The sequence below is a fragment of the Ranitomeya imitator genome, chromosome 1 (genome assembly GCF_032444005.1).
Source record: "Ranitomeya imitator isolate aRanImi1 chromosome 1, aRanImi1.pri, whole genome shotgun sequence".
In the NCBI taxonomy this organism is placed as follows: domain Eukaryota; kingdom Metazoa; phylum Chordata; class Amphibia; order Anura; family Dendrobatidae; genus Ranitomeya; species Ranitomeya imitator.
In genome coordinates this window covers 777,681,834-777,698,200 of record NC_091282.1, presented here as the reverse complement: position 1 = coordinate 777,698,200, position 16,367 = coordinate 777,681,834, and positions in this window count along the sequence as shown.

Sequence of the window (16,367 nt, the reverse complement as noted above, 5' to 3'; positions counted from 1 at the left end):
CCCCAAAGCATGATGTTTCCACCACCATGCTTTACAGTAGGTATGGTGTTTGATGGATGCAACTCAGTACTCTTTTTCCTCCAAACATGACAAGTTGTGTTTCTACCAAACAGTTCCAGTTTGGTTTCATCAGACCATAGGACATTCTCCCAAAACTCCTCTGGATCATCCAAATGCTCTCTAGCAAACTTCAGACGGGCCCGGACATGTACTGGCTTAAGCAGTGGGACACGTCTGGCACTGCAAGATCTGAGTCCATGGTGGCGTAGTGTGTTACTTATGGTAGGCCTTGTTACATTGGTCCCAGCTCTCTGCAGTTCATTCACTAGGTCCCCCCGCGTGGTTCTGGGATTTTTGCTCACCGTTCTTGTGATCATTCTGACCCCACGGGGTGGGATTTTGCGTGGAGCCCCAGATCGAGGGAGATTATCAGTGGTCTTGTATGTCTTCCATTTTCTAATTATTGCTCCCACTGTTGATTTCTTCACTCCAAGCTGGTTGGCTATTGCAGATTCAGTCTTCCCAGCCTGGTGCAGGGCTACAATTTTGTTTCTGGTGTCCTTTGACAGCTCTTTGGTCTTCACCATAGTGGAGTTTGGAGTCAGACTGTTTGAGGGTGTGCACAGGTGTCTTTTTATACTGATAACAAGTTTAAACAGGTGCCATTACTACAGGTAATGAGTGGAGGAAAGAGGAGACTCTTAAAGAAGAAGTTACAGGTCTGTGAGAGCCAGAAATCTTGATTGTTTGTTTCTGACCAAATACTTATTTTCCACCATAATATGCAAAAAAAATGATAAAAAAACAGACAATGTGATTTTCTGAATTTTTTTCTCTCAGTTTGTCTCCCATAGTTGAGGTCTACCTATGATGTAAGTTACAGACGCCTCTCATCTCTTTAAGTGGTGGAACTTGCACTATTGCTGACTGACTAAATACTTTTTTGCCCCACTGTATATATATATATATATAATATAATAGATATGTACAGAATAGATATATACACATAGAATAGATGTCAGTGACACACATATATATATATGTATGTGTCACTGACATCTGTATACAGTATCTACCTATTCTGTGTGTATATATCTATTCTTATATTTCAAAAACCTGACCGGCACATCCAAACATAGACTAAGTGTGAACAGGTGCTGAACCTAGAGTCGCCAACTCGTATATACAGGGCCGCCATCAGGGCATGACAGCCGTGAGTGGCGTATGGGGCCCGGTGAGCAGAGGGGGCCCGCATCGGGCCCCGTCTCATCTGGTCACCGGGCCCCCCCTGCAGGCGCTGCGGCAGCGGCACACTATTGACGTGCGGGCCCGCACGTCAATAGTTAATAGCCGCCAGCCAGTCTGAGGCTGGCGGCTGAATAGGGCCGCAGTGCGCACTCGCCGCCGCCGGCGTCTGACGTCATTGTCAGCCGCCGGGCCCGGCGGCGAGTGCGTCTGTGTGGAGCCTGGAGAGGGAGCTTCACCCGGCGCTGGAGCTTGGCCAGGTAAGAAGTTGTGTTTTTTTTTTTCTTTGAGAGCTGCTGCAATCCAGGGGGGCCCGGGGGGCAGGATGATGGACACACAGGGGCAGAAATGCTGGACACACAGGGGCAGAATGGTGGACACACAGGGGCAGAAATGCTGGACACAGTGGGGCAGAATGGTGGACACAGTGGGGCAGAATGGTGGACACACAGGGGCAGAAATGCTGGACACAGTGGGGCAGAATGGTGGACACACAGGGGCAGAATGGTGGACACACAGGGGCAGAATGGTGGACACACAGGGGCAGAATGGTGGACACACAGGGGCAGAATGGTGGACACACAGGGGCAGAAATGCTGGACACAGTGGGGCAGAAATGCTGGACACAGTGGGGCAGAATGGTGGACACACAGGGGCAGAATGGTGGACACACAGGGGCAGAATGGTGGACACAGTGGGGCAGAATGCTGGACACACAGGGGCAGAAATGCCGGACACAGTGGGGCAGAATGGTGGACACAGTGGGGCAGAATGCTGGACACAGTGGGGCAGAAATGCTGGACACAGTGGGGCAGAAATGCTGGACACAGTGGGGCAGAAATGCTGGACACAGTGGGACAGAATGGTGGACACACAGGGGCAGAATGGTGGACACAGTGGGGCAGAATGCTGGACACAGTGACACAGGGGCAGAAATGCCGGACACAGTGGGGCAGAATGGTGGACACAGTGGGGCAGAATGCTGGACACAGTGGGGCAGAAATGTGGACACACAGGGGCAGAAATGCTGGACACACAGGGGCAGAAATGCTGGACACAATGGGGCAGAAATGCTGGACACAGTGGGGCAGAAATGCTGGACACAGTGGGGCAGGATGCTGGACACAATGGGGGCAGGATGCTGGACACAGTGGGGCAGAAATGCTGGACACAGTGGGGCAGAAATGCTGGACACAGGGGCAGAAATGCTGGACACAGTGGGACAGAATGGTGGACACACACAGGGGCAGAAATGCTGGACACACAGTGGGGCAGAATGCTGGACACAGTGGGGCAGAATGCTGGACACACAGGGGCAGAAATGCTGGACACACAGGGGCAGAAATGCTGGACACAGGGGCAGAAATGCTGGACACAGTGGGGCAGAATGCTGGACACACAGTGGGGCAGAATGCTGGAGACAGGGGCAGAAATGCTGGACACACAGTGGGGCAGAATGCTGGACACAGTGGGGCAGAATGCTGGACACACAGGGGCAGAAATGCTGGACACAGTGGGGCAGAAATGCTGGACACAGTGGGGCAAAAATGCTGGACACAGGGGCAGAAATGCTGGACACAAGTGGGACAGAATGGTGGACACACACAGGGGCAGAAATGCTGGACACACAGTGGGGCAGAATGCTGGACACAGTGGGGCAGAATGCTGGACACACGGGCAGAAATGCTGGACACAGGGGCAGAAATGCTGGACACAGGGGCAGAAATGCTGGACACAGTGGGGCAGAATGCTGGACACACAGTTGGGCAGAATGCTGGACACACAGTGGGGCAGAATGCTGGACACACAGTGGGGCAGAATGCTGGACACACAGTGGGGCAGAATGCTGGAGACAGGGGCAGAAATGCTGGACACAGTGACAGGGGCAGAATGCTGGACATTGGGGCAGAATGCTGGACACAGTGGGGCAGAAATGCTGGACACAGTGACAGGGGCAGAATGCTGGACACAGTGACAGGTGCAGAATGCTGGACACAGGGGCAGACTGTGAGACCCAGGGGCAGAATGCGAGACACGGGGCAGAATGGAGATACGGGGCATGATTGGAGACACGGGGCAGGATGAAAGACATGGGGGCATGACTGGAGACAGATGGGGCAGGATTGGAGACAGATGGGGCAGAATGGAGACACAGGGGGCATGATTGGAGACAAGTGTCAGGATTGCAGACATGGGGGCATGGTTGGAGACATAGGGGGCAGAATGGAGACATGGGGCATGATTGGAGACACTGGGGGCAGAATTGCAGACAGATCGTGCAGGATCATGGGGCAGGATGGATATGATGGAGACAGATGGGGCAGGATGGAGAGATCATATGGGGCAGGATAAGGAGATCATATGGGGCAGAATGGATACTCATGAGGGCAGGATGGGAGAATATCTGGCTGACGCCAGGAATGAGACACACGGGGCCAGGCTGGGTGATATTATTAATACCATAGGGGCTAATTTAGGGATATTATTACTGCAGTGATGTATTTATTTTATTTTTTGAGTATACTGTTTTAAATGGGGGGCGGTCCTGTTACTGTATAGAGTGATACTATGTCTCCTTCTTCATGTGGTGTAATGTAGAAGTTGTGAAAAATTAAGTAATGTGTTCTGCAAGCGGAGCTCGAGATAACTGTGTTATTTCCTGCAGAGAGAAGTCCTGGCTGGATGAAATGATGGCGGTCTGTGCTGGATGAAAGATGAAGGACTTCACCTAGAGACGTCACTGGTGAGTCAGTGTGTTACCTATACACTGACACTATACACTGTATACAGAGCTCCTGTGTATAATTTCACTAGTGATCACTATATTATCTGTACACAGACACTGCATACTAAGTACAGATCTCCTGTGTATAATGGCACTTATGGTGATAGTATGGTGCTTTTTTAAAAATTACTGATCAGAATTGTAGTATTCAGTCACTATGTGGTGGTAATATGTGGTCTGGACATGGTGTTGTGGTATTTGTTCCTTGTATGTGATATTATTCGATCACTGTGGTGGTAATATGTGGTCTGGTCATGGTGTTGTGGTATTTGTTCCTTGTATGTGATATTATTCGATCAATGTGGTGGTAATATGTCATCTGGTCATGGTGTTGTGGTATTTGTTCCTTCTATGTGATATTATTGGGCATTTTAAAAATTGAAAAATAAATAAAAATATACCTAAATTGTATTGCATATTTTAACAAATATTTAATAGGTTACAGCAGAGTAGGGCCCGGCCAATAGTGTCTACCGTGTTATGGTGGCGGCTTAAAAAATCTTTTGGCCAAAACAAAAGCTGCCTGCTATATGTGTGATCTGGTGATGGGAACTGTTAATGTGTGATTGGTGAGAAGTGGAGTTTTTCCAAGAGAGAGCGGTGGGACTGTGGACAGTTCGAGGGGTGGAGCCTGGAGGCGGGGCTGGGGTGGAGCCTGGGCGGAGTCTCAAGGGGGCCCCGAAAATTTTGCCAGTATGGGGCCCCGAAATTTCTAGTGGCAGCCCTGCGTATATAGTTAAACCCTGCTGTTCTGTTGGTCAAAAATGACCGACTTTGAACTTCAATATTCTTTAAAATATTCAAGATGCGGCTCTGAAACCCGTGGCCGACCGACCCATCCTCATTTAAGTCAATCAACCACAAGTTTCAGAACCGCATCTTGAACACCCCAAAAAATACCAAAGTTCAAAATAGGTCTCCCCAGACCGAACAGAACAGCAGGGTTTTAAGTAAATAAGGCAGCACACTGCAGCGCTGAGACATGCAAACTTGAAACACGAAATTTCATGTTTCAAGTTTGCATGTTTCAGCGCTGCAGTGTGCTGCCTTATTTACTTAACTATATACGAGTTGGCGACTCTAGGTTCAGCACCTGTTCACACTTAGTCTGTTTGGATGTGCCGGTCATGTTTTTGAAATGTATTCTTTAGCCTTCTGATCGTGCACTCCGCCTCCTAGCCACAGGTGTTTTAATTACAGCAGGTCCAATACCCCTCCACAGAGAGAGAGAATTTTAGTCTAGGAAGAGGTTTCACATGTACCCATTCAGATGGAGACGTTTATTCTCAGCGAGGTAAGGCAAGTGTAGGACCTGGTATAAGAGAGATGCCGTAAAGGGGCTACCAGGTACACATAAAATTGGCCATTTTTATGCGCTAAACGCTCTCATTTTTCATATTTCTAGTGCAGTAATCCAAATTTCGTGTTCCAAGTTTGCAAGTTTCAGCGCTGCAGTGTGCTGCCTTATATATCTATTCTAACCTGTCACTGTGATTTTACTGTATGCGGCTGCTGAAATGCCGGCTTTTCTTCTATGTATCTATCTAATACATACATTCATACATATGTATTAGATAGAAGAAAGGCCGGCAATTCAGCGCCGCATAGTATAAAATCACAGCAGGAGTAGACAGGATAGAATTGATGGATTACACACAGTATATACACATAGAATATGTAGATATACAGATGTCTGTGACATATACAGTTAGCACAGTGGGTGCAGCTTACTGTACATGTATTTAATAAAAGATACTTTTTCTTAAAAAAAATGGTGTGGGCTCTCACGTAAATTTTTGTAACCAGCAGAGGGAAAGCCGACAGCTGGGGGCAGATTCTTTATAGCCTGGGAAGGGGGTAATACCCATGGAGCTTCCCAGACTATGAATATCAGCTTACAACTGTATACTTAGCCTCTACTGGCTATTAAAATGGGGGACCCTAAAAAAAATGACATAGGGTCCCCCTATAATTAATAACTAGCAAAGGTTATGCAGACAGCTGCGGGCTGATATTAATAAGCCTAGGAAGGGGCTATGGATACTGCCCCCCCCCACATGCTAAAAACCATCAGCTCTCAGCTGCCCCAGAAAAAGCGCATCTATAAGATGTGCCAGTTCTGGCACTTGGCTTCGCTCTTCCCACTTTCTCTGTAGCGGTGACCAATGGGGTGATAGTTGGTGGTGTTGATGTCACCTTTGTATTGTCAGGTGACATCAAGCCCCGAGGTTAGTAATGGAGAGATGTCAATAAGACGCCCCCATTACTAACCCCATAGTCACATTATAAGAAAACACAGACACCCAGAAAAAAGTCCTATAATTGAAAGAATGACACAGAGTCCTTTAATATTCTTAATTAAATCATTCTTACGACCTCGCACATTCCAGCAATGCCATTGTCTCCTGCAAAATAGTTAAAAATAAAAACAATATTCCTCACCTTTCTGCGGAGATGCTGCTAATCTATTTGTCCCACAACGGGTCTAGTTCTGCTACATCTAGATGGCAGGCTGCATGGATGCATGATGCGACCATACACACTGTCATCCAGTGGACACTGAGCACCACGTGCTCAGTGTTTCCCTGTGAACTCCTATTCCATATCTGACGGCACCGCGAGCGTGAGAAAGGTCTCCTGCTCGCAGTGCCGTCTGACAGATCCCGGGAGTTCATAGCCAATGAACTCACTTCACCTAACTGATGTCAGCGGGAGCACCGCGGGAAAATTTCCCTCTGCTGGTTAAGAAAACTATGTGGGAGCCTTTTTTTAAAAAAAAAAATCGTTTATTAAATGCATGTACAGTAAGCTGCACACACTGTACTAATTGTGTTTTTCAGTGAAGTGACATCTATATATCTATGTGTATATTTCTATTCGAACCTGTCACTTTGATTTTACTGTATATGGCACATGAATTGGTGGCTTTTCAAAGGACACCGGTGTGTAAAAAGTGGACAGCACTCACATGGTCTGAGTGCTGTGTGATTTTTTTTTTTCCCTGCACCCATAGGCTTGCATTGGCGAGTCTCGGTGACATTCGCAGCATGCAGCGATTTTATACACACACCAAATAAGGCTAAGAAAATAAACGCTGATATAAGCTGCTCCATAGATTAACACTGGTCCTAATGCTATGCAATGTTTTCTCACATAGCACTCGCCCGTATTCTACGGTAGTGTGGCTCCACCCTAATACTTCTTCTATGTTCTTCTATATAACTACTATAATACTGCCCCCTATGAACAAGAATATAGCTACTATAATACTGCTCCCTATGAAAAAGAATATAACTACTATAATACTGCTCCCTATTTACAAGAATATAACTACTATAATACCGCCACTATGTAGAAGAATATAACTACTATAATACTGCCACTATGTACAAAAATATAACTACTATAATACTGCTCCCTATGAACAAGAATATAACTACTATAATACTGCCAATATGTACAAGAATATAACTACTATAATACTGCTCATATGTACAAGAATATAGCTACTAAAATATTGCCTTCTATGTGCAAGAATATAGCTACTATAATACTGTCTCCTATGTTCAAGAATATGACTACTATAATACTGCCTCCTATGTACAAGAATATAACTACTACACCATGTTCCAAATTATTATGCAAATGATATTTTTCTCGGATTTTCCTAAATGGTCAGTGCAAATGACAGTCTAATAAAAGTCATCACCCGTTAGATTATATATCAAATTTTATTGAAGAAATCTTCCAATGATAACAGTATAATCTCCAAAATGAATAAAAACTCAAAATGCACTGTTCCAAATTATTAAGCAAAGTAGAATTTCTAAACATTTAATATGTTAAAAAAGAACTGAAAATGCTAATTTCTGGAATTTGCAGCATTAGTAGGTCACATTCACTGAACAAAAAAGCTATTTAACTCCAAAACATCCTAACAGGCCAACTTTCATGTTAACATACGACCCCTTCTTTGATATCACCTTCACAATTCTTGCATTCTTGAGTTTTTGGAGAGTTTCTGCTTGTATTTCTTTGCATGAAGTCAGAATAGCTTCCCAGAGCTGCTGTTTTGATGTGAACTGCCTCCCACCCTCATAGATCTTTTGCTTGATGATACTCCAAAGGTTCTCTGTACGGTTGAGGTCAGGTGAAGATGGTGGCCACACCATGAGTTTATCTCCTTTTATGCCCATAGCAGCCAATGACTCAGAGGTATTCTTTGCAGCATGAGATGGTGCATTGTCATGCATGAAGATGATTTTGCTCCTGAAGGCACGTTTCTGCTTTTTATACCATGGAAGAAAGTTGTTAGAAACTCTATATACTGTGCAGAGGTCATTTTCACACCTTCATGAACCTTAAAGGGCCCTACCAGCTGTTTCCCCATGATTTTGGCCCAAAACATGACTCCACCTCCTTGCTGATGTTGCAGCCTTGTTGGGACATGGTGGCCATCCACCAACCATCCACTACTCCATCCATCTGGACCATCCAGGGTGGCTCGACACTCATCAGTAAACAAGACTTTGAAAATTAGTCTTCATGTATGTCTGAGCCCACTGCAACCGTTTCTGCTCATGAACACTGTTAAAGGGTGGCCGCATAGTAGGTTTATGCACCATAGCAAGCCTTTGAAGGATCCTACACCTTGAGGTTTGTGGGACTGCAGAGGCACCAGCAGCTTCAAATAACTGTTTGCTGCTTTGTAATGGTATTTTGGCAGCTGCTCTCTTAATCCAATCAATTTGTCTGGCAGAAACCTTCCTCATTATGCCTTTATCTACATGAATTCTGTCTGAGCTCTGTTTCAGTCACAAATCTCTTCACTGTATGATGATCACTTAAGTTTTCGTAAAATATTTAATGTTTTCATACCTTGTCCAAGGCATTGCACAATTTAACGCTTTTCAGCAGCAGAGAGATCCTTTTTATTTCCCATATTGCTTGAAACCTGTGACCTGCTTAATAATGTGGAACATTATTTTTAAGTAGTTTTTCTTTAATTCGAATCACCTGGAAAACTAATTATCACATGTGTTTAAGATTGATTTCAGTGATCCATTGAGCTGAGACACAATACCATCCATGAGTTTATTTGAAAAACAACTAAATCTTTATGACACTTAAATTCAATTTGCATAATAATTTGGAACATGGTACTGCCCCTATGTACGAGAATATAACTACTATAATACTGCCCCCTGTGTACAAGAATATTACTACTATAATACGGCCCCTATGTACAAGAATATAACTACTATAATACGGCCCCTATGTACAAGCATATAACTACTATAATACTGATCCCTATGTGCAAGCATATAACTACTATAATACTGCTCCTATGTACAAGAATATAACTACTATAATATGGCCCCCTATGTACAAGAATATAACTACTATAATACTGCTCCTACGTACAAGAATATAATTACTATAATACTGCTCCTATGTACAAGAATATAACTACTATAATATGGCCCCCTACGTACAAGAATATAACTACTATAATACTGCTCCTATGTACAAGAATATAACTACTATACTATAATACTACTATGTACTATTTTTTCAGATTCTACCTACAGAGACAGGATCTTGACTGTGTAGCATCCTGAAGAGCACAGACCCAAAACTGTGCAGTGGCACAGAAGTCCTGACATGAATTGGGAGTCTTCTACTGCTGGTGCTGCGGTTGCTGTCCCTGGTGCTGCACGTCTCACCCACACCAGATCCTGCAGGCTTCACATGCACTAGCGTGGGCCCAGCTAGGGCTGGCTGGGAGTTACAGTTTTAAGTTATCAAAGAACCACATTTTGGAAAACAGTGATGGGTCCTTCAGAAACCCACAGGTATTTAGTATGGTGAAGGGTGGGGAATCGGCCATGTAAGGCTGACCTTGGGGGCCCGGGGCCTCTAGTTGTGGTTATCATTATGTGAACGCTCAACTCTATAAAGATAAGTGCCAGTGCCCCCAACCCTTATGTTTATGACCTTGGTCACCTGCCAAAGATGTCACTGAGGAGTCACGGGTGCCTTAATACAGCATGGTCAAACCTGGAGGCAAGAGAAAATGATGGAGAGTGATAGGTGGAGCAGAGTAAAGAGCTTGACACGAGACCCAGGGCGCAAATAGATAACACAGAGGAGGATAGTGCAGGACGGAGGTGCAGAGGGGACGTGTTGAATGCATCTGGCCAGGACACATCTGCAGGAGAATTAATGCTTCCTAATGTATTAAATGTGTGTGTTCTCATAGGAAAGTCCTATTAATGCTGTGTACACAGCCAAAACATTACATACACCCATGGTCATGTCCTGATGGAAGTTTTTGCATCAATAACAAGGTTATAGAAATATTAACCCCTTAGGTGTGATCTTATATACAGTAGTGTTCAAAATAATAGCATTGTGTTCAAAAACACGAGTGCATCACAAAATCTTTATACTAGTTTTTATTTCCAGCATTAGGAACATTGCACACTGTTTTCTAAATCAAAACATGAAGAGAAATGTAAATATTTTTTTACTTTACAGAAAATAAAAAATGAACACTGTCAGTTCTAAAAAAAAAGCAGTGTCTGTATTTGTCTTTACAAGCTCACAATATGTATTTTTGAGGATTTCTCATTCCTGTGAATCATAGACCTAATATTTAGTTGTTATCCACAGTTTTTAGATCTGCTTCACATCTATGTTGCACAGAGTCACCAACTTCTGGCCCGTCACCTGTTATTCCAGCCCATGACGCTAGGACTACATCCCTAAATTTTGGGGCATTTGTTGGCTTTGCCTCAGAAATGGCATTTTTGATGTCACCCCACCCGTGTCCTATCAGATTAAGGTCCGGGGATTGGGCTGAAACTCCTTAAAGGGAACCTGTCACCCCGTTTTTTCAGATTGAGATATAAATACTGTTAAATAGGGCCAGCGCTGTGCGTTACAATAGTGTATGTAGTGTACCCTGATTCCCCACCTATGCTGCGAAATACATTACCAAAGTCGCCGTTTTCGCCTGTCAATCAGGCTGGTCTGATCAGATGGGCGTGGTGACATCGCTCTTTTCTTCCCCAGCTTTCCGTTGGTGGCGTAGTGGTGTGCGCATGTCGCAGTGACGAATCCACTGCGCGCACGTGAAGAAGCAGCGCGCGATCTGCGCTATTACCCCCTGTCATCGGTGGGGGCGGCCATCTTCCTGGGGCCGCGCGTGCGCAGATGGAGTGCTCTGCTGCACGGGGCTTCAGGAAAATGGCCGCGGGATGCCGCGCGTGCGCAGAAGAGATCACGGCGGCCATTTTCCCAAAGCCGAGTTTGCATTTGGATTCGTCACTGCGACATGCGCACACCACTACGCCACCAACGCAAAGCTGGGGAAGAAAAGAGCGATGTCACCACGCCCATCTGACCAGACCAGCCTGATTGACAGGCGAAAACGGCGACTTTGGTAATGTATTTCGCAGCATAGGTGGGGAATCAGGGTACACTACATACACTATTGTAACGCACAGCGCAGGCCCTATTTAACAGTATTTATATCTCAATCTGAAAAAACGGGGGTGACAGGTTCCCTTTAACCTCAACTGCAGTGCACAGGAGCCGGGAAGGGTCAGAGAGGCCCAGCGCCTGCGCATTGTAGTACTGTAGAGCAAATCAGTACGCCTGCGCATGAGCGCGATGCCAGGGAACGATGAAAAAGCAAGAGAGTGGCTCGCAAGAAGATGGGAGGCGCCGGACCCAGACCTGCAATAGCCATTGGACCGGACCGCAGCCCCCCCCCCCCAGGGGAGTATAATATTTTTTTGTAGATAAGCCCCGAAAGGCAGTGGCCGCATCTTATAGCAGCAAAATCTGCTGACAGGTTCCCTTTAATGTATGCAAAGTGGTCTATGATTCCTAGTATGCGATAAATAGGTCCGGCACCATGATTCCTAGTATGCGATAAATAGGTCTGGCACCATAGTAACCTGCCCATATCATGATGCTGGCACCTCCATGCTTCACTGCCTTCATACTGTACTGTGGCTGAATGCAGGGTTTAGGGGTCGTCTGATGAACTGTCTGCGGCCCTAGGACCCAAAAAGAGCAATTTTACTTCTATCAGTCCACAAAATGTTTCTCCATCTCTCTGTGTGCGGATGCGTCTGCATGCTTCATTTTGACGTGCCGCTGAACGCAACATGTGTTCCCGTGCAGTCGGCGGGCACGTCAAAACGACGCATGCGGATGCATCCGCAGACAAACGCATGTCCCTGCGTACCCAATGTTAAAGGTAGGTACACAGGATGCATGCGCAGCTGTGCGGATATGAAGGGAAAAAGTATGCAGGGCTGCCGAACGCAAATGTGAACTTAGCCTAAGAGACTCACTTCGCACAGGTGTCTTCTAACTGTCCCAGTCCTCACAGGTAACCTAAGGCGGTGTGTGATCATCCTTGAGCCGATCACTGGCTGAGCCTTTGCCATTCTGGCTATTCTTCCATCCATTAGAATGGTCGTCTTCCATTTTCTTCTCTGGTTTGGCTTTCCATTGTAAAGCATTGGAGATGACTTTAGCTGAACAGCCGATCATTGTCTGCACTTCTTTACCCTCTCCAATCAACTTTTTACCCAAAGTGCGCTGCTCTTCTGTACAATGTCTGGAATGACCCATATTTCTCAGGCTTTCAAGGAGAAATGCATGTACAACATGTCCTGGCTTCACCCTTACATAAAGGCCACCTGATTCACACCTGGTTCTTCACAGATTGACCGCACTAATTCATCTCCTCACTGCTATTATTCTGAACACTTTCCCCTTCAATTCATTATTCTAATACACAGACTTAGAAACCTGCAGATCATGAATGTGGAGTCTGGTGGTTTTCTTAGCATCTACTGCACCAACTGGTAAATTGTGTTACATGTAGTGATATAATTTATACCAAAAACGGGGATTAACCTCGTTCATCATATTGGACGGCTAGTATTTTGAACACTACAGTACAGTCTTTCCTGGGTTATCATGGTCTTGTGTATGGATAACTAGTTGCCAACTCCAATGGCCGCCCATATAGAGCACATAGACCACTGTAATGCAGAGCTACATATTGGTTCTTGTAACCCCACCACTCCCCTCCATGAAAAGCAGAACAAGCAAAATGCAATCGCAGCACCGGCCGCTGGCGGAGACACAGCTTTCCCCCATTCTTGCCTTACGTCTGTGCCTGCAGATTTATTGACCATTTTAGGTGGAGATGAATGCACATTTTACGAAACGGTATTGATTCCACACTATAAAGAGTTGTGCACATGGTGATAATCGCAGCAGCCACTGTCATAATCCACATTCTGTGTCCTTCCCTGACACCATGCACCAGCCATTCCTCCAGGTCCCCAGGGAGGGAGCGCAGAGTCATGTTCTAACATCACATTTATGGTTTATATCACGAGACAAGCTGATTTATTTCCAGACTTTCAGAAGGTCGCAGATTCCGCGTTGCAGTCTCATCTCCAGAGCGCTGCTCATTCTGCACAGCTACAATGGCCGTGGACCGTGACCGAGCGGCCGCTAATCGCAGGCATTCACTCTAAAAGCAAAAATTACTTTTTGCCCTTAAAATGCTGTAACACAAAAGCAAAATTTCATGTAAATTATGCAAAATAGATTCCCTAGTAAAAATGTAAATCAGCAACTTCACTGATACTCACAGGCTGATAACCCACTCTGGTCCGATACAATTGAAGCAGAATCACAGCTGTGAGAGGTATCAGATCCAGAAACAATTCAAGATAATCTGGACTTCCAGACTGATACATTGTACAGTGCCTTGCGTAAGTATTCGGCCCCCTGGAACTTTTTAACCTTTTCCCACATATCATGCTTCAAACATAAAGATACCAAATGTAAATTTTTGGTGAAGAATTAACAAGTGGAACACAATTGTGAAGTTGAATGAAATTTAGTGGTTATTTTAAATTTTTGTGGAAATTCAAAAACTGAAAAGTGGGACGTGCAATATTATTCGGCCGCTTTACTTTCAGTGCAGCAAACTCACTCCAGAAGTTCATTGTGGATCTCTGAATGATCCAATGTTGTCCTAAATGCGTAACAATGATAAATATAATCCACCTGTGTGTAATCAAGTCTCCGTATAAATGCACCTGCTCTGTGATAGTCTCTCAGGGTTCTGTTTGAAGCACAGAGAGCATCATGAAGACCACGGAACACAACAGGCAGGTCCGTGATACTGTTGTGGAGAAGTTTAAAGCCGGATTTGGATACAAAATGGTTTCCAAAACTTTAAACATCCCAAGGAGCACTGTGCAAGCGATCATATTGAAATGGAAGGAGTATCATACCACTGCAAATCTACCAAGACCCGACCGACCCTCTAAACTTTCATCTCAAACAAAGAGAAGACTGATCAGAGATGCAGCCAAGAGGCCATGATCAGAGATCTACAGCTGAGGTGGGATAGTCTGTCCATAGGACAACAAACAGTCGTACACTGCACAAATCTGGCCTTTATGGAAGAGTGGCAAGAAGAAAGCCATTTCTCAAAGATATCCATAAAAAGTGTGGTTTAAAGTTTGCAACAAGCCACCTGGGAGACACACCAAACATGTGGAAGAATGTGCTCTGGTCAGATGAAACCAAAATTGAACTTTTTGGCAACAATGCCAAACGATATGTTTGGCAGAAAGGCAACACAACTCATCACCCTGAACACACCATCCCCACTGTCAAACGTGGTGGCAGCATCATGGTTTGGACCTGCTTTTCATCAGCAGGGACAGGGAAGATGGTTAAAATTGATGGGAAGATGGATGGAGCCAAATACAGGACCATTCTTGAAGAAAACCTGTTGGAGTCTGCAAAAGACCTGAGACAGGGGTGGAGATTTTTCTTCCAACAAGACAATGATCCCAAACAAAGCAAAATCTACAATGGAATGGTTCACAAATAAACATATCCAGGTGTTAGAATGGCCAAGTCAAAGTCCAGACCTCAATCCAATCGAGAATCTGTGGAAAGAGCTGAAAACTGCTGTTCACAAACGATCTCCATCAGACCTCACTGAGCTCGAGCTGTTTGCCAAGGAAGAATGGGCAAGAATTTCAGTCTCTCGATGTACAAAACTGATAGACATACCCCAAGCGACTTGCAACTGTAATCACAGCAAAAGGTGGCGCAACAAAGTATTAAGTTAAAGGGGCCGAATAATATTGCACGCCCTTCTCAGTTTTTTAATTTCCACAAAAATGTTAAATAACCAATAAATTTCATTCAACTTCACAATTGTGCTCCACTTGTTGTTAATTCTTAAATTTACATTTAGTATCTTTATGTTTGAAGCATGATATGTGGGAAAAGGTAGAAAAGTTCCAGGGGGCCGAATACTTTTGCAAGGCACTGTAGCAACCCAGCAGACAGGGAAGAGATTTGTGCCGTTTGTTTAGTTTTACTCGGCTACATTGAACCGAATTCCTTCACCGATAAGTAGACGGGAGATCTCGAATATGAAGAACTGAAATATCAAAAGCACATTTTTTCACAATATATAGTTGTGTAAAAACACAAAATGTGGAGTTTTTCACAAGCTGCACCATTTTTTTCATAAATGAGTGGGGCTTGGTGGAAGGACGTGAGGTCTTACACCAGCCAACAAGTGCACTCGAATTTATGCCACAGAAGGGCCTGCAGCACATTGTTGGTCGCTGGCACAGGCAGCTGAGAGATGTGCGCGCCTCTTAATGAATTTGGTGCATCTTACTCTGTGGATCAAGAGTGGTGTACAGACCACCAGTCCCTCAATGGTGCGTTTTACAGTTTTCTTATACAGTGATTAAACAAGTTCAGAAACTCCCTTTAAATTATTCAAATGGCAATGAAGTGCACGGATTGTGCAGCGGGTCCTCGTCCAGGCGCATTCGCTTTCCCTGCACAATTGGACCTGCCATACAGCACACTTGCTGTCACAGGACAGGTAGTTTATGTAGCACTACCTAGTGTAAATCACCAGATTTTCCCTCTACTGCATGAATATAATCGAGGTTAATCAAATGCCATAAAACTAAAGACACCCCTATATTGCACAATGCACCGCCTGCTAAATTTACAAGGAGGCGGTACTCAGGGTAATTATGCAGAGCAGACTAAAGACACACCCCATTTATAAACTAAAATCTATTAGAAAAAGTCATTTTCTCTGGTACTATATGGCAAAATAAAAACAAAGAAACACTGGAATACTTGGGAGCAGAGAGAATAAAAAGTGTGAAAACTGGACACTTAAGCAATTCGGGAGTAGTGGGTAATAAAGGAGTCCAAGCCAAGAGAGATCTCAACGCGTTTC